Below are 11,042 nucleotides of genomic sequence, written 5' to 3' on the forward strand. Positions count from 1 at the left end.
ACTTTTTTCATATGACAAGTAAAAAAACAAATTCTTTTTTCAATTAGCTTATTCCATTGTTGCAAGCTTCTGTTCAAAGGCTATGATGAGAGCCTCTTTGAAACAAGGAATGATAAATACAGGAAAACCTAAGATTAGAGGTAGGTCAACAGAGCACAAAAGTCAAGACAGAACAGGATTTTAGAAGCAAATTGCTAAAAGGAAAATGCTTTCCAAGTTCATTAACAGACAAATTGAAAAGAGTAAAAATGGACCTGATTTCATGTGAAAAATAGCAAATTTTAGTCCTTGCTAATGCAATTAAATGGTTCATTTAGAAAAAGTCTACTCATTTTAAGGAATGGACTCTTGCTATTACAAGCTATTGAAACATGAGGTATTATTATGAGGCCAATTTTTACAGTGCGTTTACGTAAGACCCTCATGTTCATTGTAATTTTGCCAGTAAATATAGCTATATTTGATTCTATGTTCTTTGTTTTTTACTTACGATTAAATAATACAGTGACTACAGTGAGGTCAGGATGAACTCAGTACTAATACCTGTGATGTGTCTGTTTGCAAACTGAAGTCATTCCAAACATTAAAAGTGGTGACATTTGAAATAGCCTTCAGAGTACGTGTAACATTCACCTGGAAGAGAAGAAAAAGATACTGCAAAAACGTTTCCTCAGTTAAAGGCTGCCATAAATTTTGATTTGGGGAGGAAAAAAATGCCTATTTTCTTTCCTCCCACCCTGCCTTCTGTATCCCGTTTTCAGCTTTGCAGAATTGCTTTCTCTAAGAGAAGCCTAAGTATATTTTTGCATCGAATCTCTTCAAGGCTTCACCACACAAAGCCCATTATAAATAAAAGAGGAAATAGTAATATTATGGGGACCGTCTCTGTCAGGATTTACTTGGAGAAGTGGAACACTGAGTATTGTGGGAGTTGGTGGTTTATTCAAGGAAAGGAACAACTGAAAGAGCGAGTCGGAGGGTCCGAGAAAAAGTCACTAAGTCACTCCTCCGCAGGTGCTCAAATGGATCACACAGGTGAATGTGAGAAACCTACCAAGTGGAGTCATCAACGTGGCCAAACCTAGGGGAAGTTGTCTCAGTGCCACGTCTCGGTGTCGAGGACACGTCTGGGGGGCCTTGTGTCCTGTTGGTCAGTAGGGCCAATTTGGGGGCAGACCAGCTGGGGGCAGAAAAACAGTGAAGTAAGTGCGGGTTGGATGGGACAGGCTGCCTCTGGCCATCACTGTATCGGCTGCAGTGGCCTGCCATTACTGCCTTTAGTGTCACTCGCAAGCGTGCAGTGAAGGGTGTTTTGGAAAGTGTAGTTCACAAGCCTTAATCCAGTTGCCAGAATGCAATGTTCCACAGAAAAGAAAAGATGGTGGTCAGATTAGATTTCTTAACATATGGTTGAAAGGAACTGAGGAGTGCCCATAAATTAGCTTAAAAGTGTTTGTGAGGGGCGCCTGGGTGGCGCAGTCGGTTAAGCGTCCGACTTCAGCCAGGTCACGATCTCGCGGTCCGTGAGTTCGAGCCCCGCGTCAGGCTCTGGGCTGATGGCTCGGAGCCTGGAGCCTGTTTCCGATTCTGTGTCTCCCTCTCTCTCTGCCCCTCCCCCGTTCATGCTCTGTCTCTCTCTGTCCCAAAAATAAATTAAAAAAAAAAAAAAAAAAAGTGTTTGTGAAACCATAAAACCGTAAAAGATGAGATTAGATATATACATATATGTTATTAATATATGTACATTATGCACATATTATATGCATATATGCATATGTATATGTGTATGTTGTATAGTACATGTATATATGTATCATATGTATCTACACATTGTATACATCTTCATATACAGTATATGAATGCACGTATATGTGTTGTATCCACACATCAATGAATGAATGTGCATTTTTCATGGAAGTTGTTTCAGATCTTTCCTCAGCTTATCCCAGACACCTGAGGTACAAAAAGATTTGAAACCGCTTCTTCTAAAACGATCTTTTTTTGGCAAGCATGAAATCTGTCATTTGCCACATCGTGCATAACTGGTGACGAAGCGGTAATTCATGTTTTAAATTTGAGCATTTTATTTTTATTGTGTGCATGCAATGAAAGAAGAACTAGGGTTTTTAAGTGAAAAGGAAATTATTTTCTTGCTGTTGAGAAATAAGTAAAGTATGTAGACTAGCAGGGATACTTACATGTAAATTTTCATAATAACAGAAGTGTATAAATATGTTTATGCACATACGTGTTTATAACAAACATAGATCAAAGAGGGCTAACATTTAGTGCCTTGGAGCTGTAAAGAACTGCAACAACATGGATGGGTCTTGAGGGCATGATGCTAATTGAAATACATTGGAGAGAGACAAATATTTTAAGATTTTCCTCACACGTGACATCTAAAAAATTAAAGAAGAAACTCAGAAAAAGGATCAGATTTGTGGTTACCAGAGGCTGAGATCCGGGGAGAGGGAAGTTGCATGAAGGATGTCCAAGGTACAAACTTCCAGTTAAAAGATAAGTAGGTACTGGGGATACAACGTCTGGCATGAAGGTCATGGTTAACGCTGCCATATGGTATATTTGAAAGTTGTCAAGTGAATAGGTCCTAACAGTTCTCATCACAAGGAAAAACAGATTATTATTATTTTTCTGCTTTTTATCTATATGAGATGATGGTTGTTAACCAACCATTGCGATAATCATTTCACAATATAAGTGACAAGACATTATGCTGTGCAACTTAAACCTAAAAAGTGCTATATGTCAATTATGTCTTAATGAAACAGAGAAAGAATAAAAATAAAACAAGCTAATTTAGGGGGCCTGAGCTCTGCAGGAGTTTTTTTTTTTAAAGAAAAAAAAAGAAAGAAGGGAATTTTGCAATATGTAAAATCATGGGAGCCTTGAGGACATCGTGCTAAGTAAAATAAGGAAACAACAGAAGGACATATATTGCATGATCCCACTTACATGAGGCATCTAAAGTAATCTAATAGAATCAGAGTAGAATGCTTGTTGCCAGGGGCTGCAAGGTGAATAATTTCTAGAAATTTGTTGTACAACATTGTTGCTATCATTAACAGTAGCATACACTTAAAATTTCTCAGTGAGGTAGATCTCCTGTTAAGTGTTATTACCATGATAAAATATACTTCTAAAAAAACAGAATAAGCACAGATTTCCTCCATTTTGACAATGGCATTTGAGACAATGAGAATAGTGTACAAAGTGTTTATCAGAGAAAAGCATATTTTATGTGTGTATATATTTATTTATTTACATTATATACTTATATGTAAGTAATATATAATGTATGTATTATAATTACGTTATATATAGTTATTAACTATATGTGTGTGTGTATAAATTTGGTGCTAGCATAAAATCTAAGGGACAAATGATGTTTAAAACAGAAGTTGAGATGTAGAATAAGAATATCTCTCTCTCTCACAACCTACCCCTCCCCATCACTCTGCCCATTATAGCAACATGCAGTTTAGAATGTTGAAGGTTTAAATTGCACAAGTATGAATTGCATGTATCATTTCCTTTGACAGTCATTCTCATGTTGCAAAATAGCGCAGAGGCAAAATGTCTGGACTCTGGAATCAGACACATGAGGTTTGAATGGTGGCTGTGTGATATAGTAGATAAGAGACATTAGGCAGTTTACAACAAAAATAGTTAATTCTGCAGTGTTTTCCAGAATGTTGTTATCTATATGCTTTGGATGAGTACAGTAGCCTCTTTGGGCCTCAGTTTTCCCATATGTAAAACCAGGACTATAAAACATTGTTTAGACAAAATATGTGAAACTATTATCGAAATGCATAGCACATGGAATATTGTTCATTGGTTTATGTTTTGATGTTCTAGCTGGAGGGAACAGCATGTGTAAAGAGGTGGAGATGGGAATTTGGGGGTATTGAAGAAACAGAAATGAGGCTAAACTCAGGGGACACTAGCAGGAAAGGGAAAGAATTTATATAATAAGGCAGAGATGTAAGCAGAGTGCAGAACATGTAGAACCTAATAGACCATGGAGTAGTGTTTGGGTTTTTATTCTAGAGATTTTGTTGCAGCCATTGAAGGACCCCCTAAGAGCAGAATGCACATCTTCTCAAGTGCACAGGGACATCCTCTGAGGTCGATCATATGTCAGGCTATAAAACAGCTCTCAACAAATGTGAAAATATTGAAATCATGCAAAGTGTGTTCTCCATCCAGAATAAGATGAAATTATAAATCCATAACAGAAGGAAATTTGACTAACTCCAAAATATGTGGAAATTAACAACACACTCTTAAATAGCCAATGAGTCACAGAAGAAAGAAGAATTAGAAAGGACTGTGATATGAAAGAGAGAGAGTGAGAGAGAGAGGCAAGCTATAAAACCCTCTTAATTATAGAGAACAAGCTGAGGGTTGCCGGAGGGGAGGTGGGTGGGAGATGGACTAGATGAGTGATGGGAACAAAGGAGGGCACTCGTTGGGATGAGCCCTGGGTGTTATATGTAAGTGATGAATCACTCAATTCTGCTCCTAAAACTAATATTATGCTATATGTTAACTAACTAGAATTTAAATAAAAACCTATTTAGCCAAGAAAGAGAACGCACTCTGATATGAGTGAAAACAAAAACACAACATAACAAAATTGATGGACTGCAATGCTTAGGAGGAAATGCATAGCTGTGAATGCCTGTATTAAAACAGAAAAAAAAAACAATCTCAAATCAATAACAGAACATTTGGCCTTAAGAGCTAGAAAAAGAACAGCAAATTAAACCCATACCAAGCAGAAGGAAGAAAATAATAAAGATTAGACCAGAAATAAATGAAACAGACACTAGAAAAATAGGGGAAACGAACAAAACCAAAAGTTTGTTCTATCAAAACATTGGCAACATTGGCCAACTTTTAACAAGACAAGTGGGGATAAAATAAAGACAAATTAGTAAAATGAAAGAGGAGGAAAAACTGTAGGTCTTAAATAAAAAGGGATTGTAAGAAAATACTATGACCAGTTGTATGCCAACAAGTTAGATAACCTAAATGAAATAAATTCCTAAAAAGACACACTCTAATGAATCAGAATCCAGAAGAAAGAGAAAATGTGCATGGATATACAACAAGTAAAGAGACTGGATTAGCAATCATAAAATTGCAACTCCCACAAAGAAAATCCCCACATCAGGTAGCTTCACTGGTGAATTCAGCCAAATGTTCAAAGAACTAAGGACAACTTTTCACCAACTCTTTCAAAAACAGAGGAAAATGGATCCCTTCACAACTCATTCTAGGAGGCTAATATTATTTTAATTCCAAAACCAAGCAAAGACATCCCATGAAAAGAAAACTACAACAGCATCACAGGATTGGTTCAGTATATGAAAATCAATCAACATTCATCATTAATAAAATAAAATACAAAACCCACATGATCATCTTAATAAGCACAGAAAAGTTAATTGACAAAACCCAGCAAAAGACAAAAGAGTTTTTTTTTTCTGAGATCAAGAATAAAACAAGACAGTATTTCTCTTCAACACTGCACTGGAGGGTTTTACTAAGGTACTTAGGCAAAAAAAAATTGTCTTTTCTATGTTGAAAAGAGGAAATAAAACCATAACTATTTCCAAATGCCCTTGTCTTGAATTTAAAACCTTAAGGAATTCACACACACACACACACACACACACACACACACACACACACCTTGATAGACCTAATGCACAAATTCAGTTTGGCTGCAGAAAGACAGTTGATCTACAAAACCAGTTATTTTTCTAAACACTTGCAATGAATAATGTAAAGAAAAAAAAACAAAGAAAACAATTCAATTTGCAATAGTATAAAAAAGAAGAATAAAATAGTGCAGAATGAATTTAATAGAAGGAATGAAAAACCTGTACAATGGAAATGACAGCAACCTTTGAAAGAAATGAGAGAAACGAAAAACCTAGATAAATGGAAAGACATCGTGTGTTCATGGATTAGAAGTCTAAATATTTTTTAAAATAGACATGATATTCAAATTCATCTACAGTTTAAACCTTATCCCCGTGAAAACTCCCTGCCTTTTTTGCAGAACGGTAATCTGACCCTGACATTCACACAAGAATACAAAGGATTCACAACAGTGAAAACATTTTTGAAAAACAACAAAGTTATGGGCTTTACACTTCTTGGTTTCAAGCCTTCCTGCCAAACTAAGAGAATCTACAAAACGAAGAGAATTGAAAAACATAGTTCCAGCAAACATGTGCAACCAAACGTCAGAGCAGCATTTTACATATTAGCCAAAAAGTTAGAACAACCCAAATATCCACCAACTGATGAAAGGATTGTTTTAAATGGGCATATTCCTACAATAGAATATGATTCAATCATAAAAAGAAGTTCTGATACGTGCTAAAATACTAACGAACCTTGAAAATATGAGAGGAGCCAAACACAGAAGATCATATGCTGTATTATTCCGGTGATAAAAATGGTCCAGCAAAGGCAAATCCATAGAGACAGAGGGCCACACCTACTAACTTTGTGTAGACCACCAGTGCCCACGAGAGCCTGTGGTCCCCTGCTACTCACTGCCTTTAGGACTACCCTACCTACTCTACAGGTTTCTCCTGGGTACTTTATAGAGAAAAAAAGTCCCAGGAAGGCTTTAATTCAAATAATAAGCCATGTACACGAGAATGGTTCCAAGACCAACGCCCTGAAGCATGCGATCATAATCCCAGGGTGCCAGATGGCCATTAGGCATGTACATGCTAAGGTGCCATTGTGGCTATCAGGCACTCTGTCTCCTGACCTCCTGTCTCCCGACTTGGCCACTTCGGCCAAGGATGTGTTGGAAAAGAGGGCCTTCTCAGGGAAGCATGATGATTTGGTGGGAGATGCAGCAGACCAGCAGGTGCGAGAGTGGCATAATCAAGTCTGAGTTGTCCCAAAAGATGCCATGGGAACTGCTCAAGAGAAAACCATTCTGAAACACAGCTGGAACAAACACCAAGCAACCATAACTGTAGCTGGTCAAAGAGCTAGAACAAGGTCAGGTCCTGGGGGTTTAGGAGGTGGGGGGGGGGGGCTCTTGCAGTCATTAACCCTTTAGGTGCTGGGTTGTGGAAAGTTGGGGAGGTAATTATATAGGAGGCCAGAAGACTGGGTCAAATTGTAGAGGGCAAAAAAAGGGGGTCTTGTTTAGAGCAGTGGGTGTTTATCAACCAATCCAGAAGTAGTACAGTGTTTTCACAAGCAGGGTGGTCATCCCTTTGCATATGAGCTGGATGTTAGCACTTGCTAATGGGCTCTGAAGAGTGAGCAAAGGGAAGAAATGAATCAAGAATAATTCCTAGGTATTAGTCTGAGCAAACGGGTGGATGCACTTAGCTAACTATTATGCTGATTAATGAGAAACAGGGTGGGGAGAGGTAATAAAAAGAGGTTTAGAGCAACTCACATTCATAAAAGCATGCATGTTACATATGAGGCTTATCATTTATCCTGAAATCCTTGGCAAATTTGGGGCTAGAGACACAGATTTTGGATGGTGCTTGAAAGTCTAGGACTCTGAAATCATCAACCCAGCCTGCATACCTAGCAAAAGGGGACCAGGAATGAGGCCCTGAGCCCTCCAGTACTCAACAGAGAGGAGCGAAGGAGCCCATGGAATCCACAAGACCTCCTTCACTTCTAACATCAATTGCATGTCTAAGTGGTTCCCCAAAACAGGCTGAGTTTTGATAATTCTGTAGAATGACTCACAGAACTCATTGGAAGGTGTTATTTTCTGGAATCTGTGAGTAACAGTATCATGGAGTATTGCCACCCAGGTCAGCTCACCCGAGCTGTGGTGTCCAAAATTGTTATTGGGTCCATGGTTGACTGCACATCTGAGTGACCTTTGGTTTCCAGGCTTTCCAGAAGTAGAGCAGACACAGGAGGCCCCAAAGCCCCCATCATTAACCACATGGTTAGACTGCCAAGTGGCCAAGGCCCCCTGCTTAACAAAGACACTTTTATGAGGCAGGACATTCCAAGAGTCTAGATACCACGTCCAGCAGCGCAGGGAAAGGGCTGGACCTCTCTGTGTAAGGCCAATGTTTACCACACAGAGCCAGTAAACACACCGAGGTGATAAACGCAGAAAGGAAATCTTGGAATGCCACAGTTTTACAATAGCCACAACATGAGGATATTTCAAGAAGGAAAAAGTACTCATTTGTCTCAAATTCTGTTATAGGTTTAATGAAGGTCAGAACATGGATGTGAACAGTGGGCAAAGCAATACCAGTGACAACTGGCAACCTTGATAAGAAGTTTCAGTGGAGTGGTGACACCTGGAGCTGTGGAAAGCAAGACCGTGAGTACCCAGTATAAGTTTTGCTTTAAAGAGAGACAGAGAAATTGGATAGTAGCAGAGACACAACATGAGGTTATGAGGAGCTTTTAAAAGATGGATGGTTTTCACGTGTGTCTATTCATCACCATAAAATATTGAGTAGATGAGGAGTTGTTGAAATGCAGAAAGAAAGGAGCCGAGCCCAGGAAGCAACCAGGTAGTGAGGTCAAGAGCTGGAGAAGAGTGGACCTTGGTGGAGGCAGGGCTCCTTCATTCCTCCTAGACATGCAGGTCATGGTGATGGATGGTGAGGGAGTGTTTTGTCGTGTCGGTGTCTGTTAGACCAGTGAAGGGTGAGATAATCATCATCACCCAAGAATGAAATGGAAGACCCTGCTGGTGGGTCGACAAAGGAAACGTAGGTGTAAATAGTTGCCTCTCAAAGTGGAGAAGTAAACTCACCAAAGAAATGGTAGGAGGGTCGGGAAGTGTGGAGTGCCCTTTTGAGTGTGCGATCGAGATTGTAGCTGACACTGTGAGCAAAATGGAAGCCTTGTGTGCTTGTAGCCGTTCCCTGTGACTGCGGTGGAGGTAGGAGGGGAAAGTTAGAGGTCGCACTGAGGAGGTAGTTGGGTTGATGGCCGGTGGAGTCTTTACTGTGTGGGTGGGGATGCCAGAGAAGGGAACTGGGGGCGTAGCCATAGGGGGTGAGCATTGACTGGAGGCCTCAGTGAGCCAGTCACTGCCATTTGATGTCTCTGTTGAAAATTGACCCCACACTTTCTGTAGATGCTTGTGCATCGATATCGAAATGAGGTGGTTCACCTAGATATTAGCATAACACACCATCTTGGTTTCTCAGTTCGTAGCCTTTCTGGGTCACACTTACGTGCTCAGCCAACATTCCAAAGTCCAACCGTTGTGCCAAAGTAGCTGGGGGTCCGAGTGGCTTCTAGCCCATTCGACACCTAGACAAAACTAGGTCTCCTGCCAAGCACGCCCTAGCCATGGCAGGGCTCTCTCTGGGACCCTCAGCTTCCTTTCCTGACCGTCTCAAGACTACCCCGATTACTCCAAAATTGTTCAGTTATATGACCTCCAAAATGACAGGTTCAGGTGCTAGATCCAGCATCGCTGCTTCACATTCAGCATCTCCCTCCTTCCTGTACTCGGTGAAATGCCTCTCTCTGACTGGTGTTTCCTGGGTACATACTGCTAAAGGAGTTAATGCATTGATACAAGATAGTATTAGAACAACTTGGAAAACAACGAGGGCTTTTAAGAATTGAAAGAGATTTAGGGCCGCCTGGGTGGCTCAGTCGTTTGAGCATCTGACTTTTGTGTTCAGCTCAGGTCATGATCTCATGGTTCTTGAGTTCAAGCCCCACATCAAGTTTATATATATATATATATATATATATATATATATATATATATATATATATAAACATATATATATACACACACACACACACACATATATATGTGTATATATATATGTATATACATATATGTGTGTGTGTATATATACATATATATGTGTGTGTCTTTATATATAGACATATATATGTATATGTGTATATATATATGTATGTATGTATATATATACATATATATGTGTGTGTATATATATGTGTGTGTATATACATATATATGTGTATATATATATATACACATATCTATATATCTATATCTATATCTATATCTATATCTAAACTTAAGACAGAGTGCCAGCCCTTAGGCACTGATCCTAGATGCTTTCAGCCAGGGAACAGTATAAAAACAAAGCAGTAAGGAAGGTCCTCTTCAAGATTGTCAGAATCAGGTTCTAACAAGAATTACAACGCTTTTACTAGGTCAACTAACAAATCAGTATTAGAGTAATGACTAAAATATCCTTTGATGATTCTTAGGGTCTCATGAAGAATGTTCTGTTAAACTCTCTTTGGTAGAAAGACAAATGATTGTAATATGAATACACATCAAACTTTGCAAATTAAAGAGCAGGCTCTATAGTTAAACGCATTATTTTTATAAGGAAAAGTGGCGATACTCTACTAATCTATTTATCGTTTATCCATTGATTCATTTATTTTGAATCTTGTATATAACAAAAGGCCTCTGGTGGCTAGGGAGTCAATATATGGTTTAAAATAACTTGAGCTGAAAAAAAAAAAATAAAATAAAATAACTTGAGCTGGGTGGAAACACCAAAAAGTAAGACTTATTTGTAAGTCTGAACATTATAGGCCAAATTACAGTTGAACTCCTACTAGAAAGGTACTCCCTTTTTCATTTGACACTAATTGGCAGAGCTGCTGAAAATCATAGCAGTTAAAGAAAGTCCCCATTGGGGACCCGTGTATATAACACGCAAGAGTAAAATAACTTTAGCCTTTCTGCTGATGTGCTAATTTTGCGCATGGAAAATTACATTTTCTTGGATTGTATGTCTTGCTCCATACATTTGTGTATAGGATCAGATATGAGAAATATATTTTCCAAGTAATATAACACACACATTTATTGTGATGCTGTTTAAAAAACCAAATGCTCTCTTGTTAAGAAATCTCTAAATGACTGGAAATAATTGAGCTGACTTTCCTAAACCAGAATAGCTGGGCTCAAATTGATTACATTCATGCTCTGAATATTCCAATTTGCTTGGATCCATTTACTGTAACCAAAT

General features: G+C 38.7%; 1 long non-coding RNA gene across 1 annotated transcript in view; it reads left to right on the top strand.

Moving 5' to 3' along the window:
• Positions 1–8,367, top strand: part of LOC131486728 (uncharacterized) — a 502,029-nt gene extending 493,662 nt beyond the window's left edge. The window contains exon 5 of the long non-coding RNA XR_009249403.1: positions 8,255–8,367. This is a non-coding gene — a long non-coding RNA (uncharacterized LOC131486728). The remainder of the gene's footprint in view (positions 1–8,254) is intronic.
• Positions 8,368–11,042: the final 2,675 nt, after the last annotated feature.

The sequence above is a fragment of the Neofelis nebulosa genome, chromosome 10 (genome assembly GCF_028018385.1).
Source record: "Neofelis nebulosa isolate mNeoNeb1 chromosome 10, mNeoNeb1.pri, whole genome shotgun sequence".
Classification (NCBI taxonomy): domain Eukaryota; kingdom Metazoa; phylum Chordata; class Mammalia; order Carnivora; family Felidae; genus Neofelis; species Neofelis nebulosa.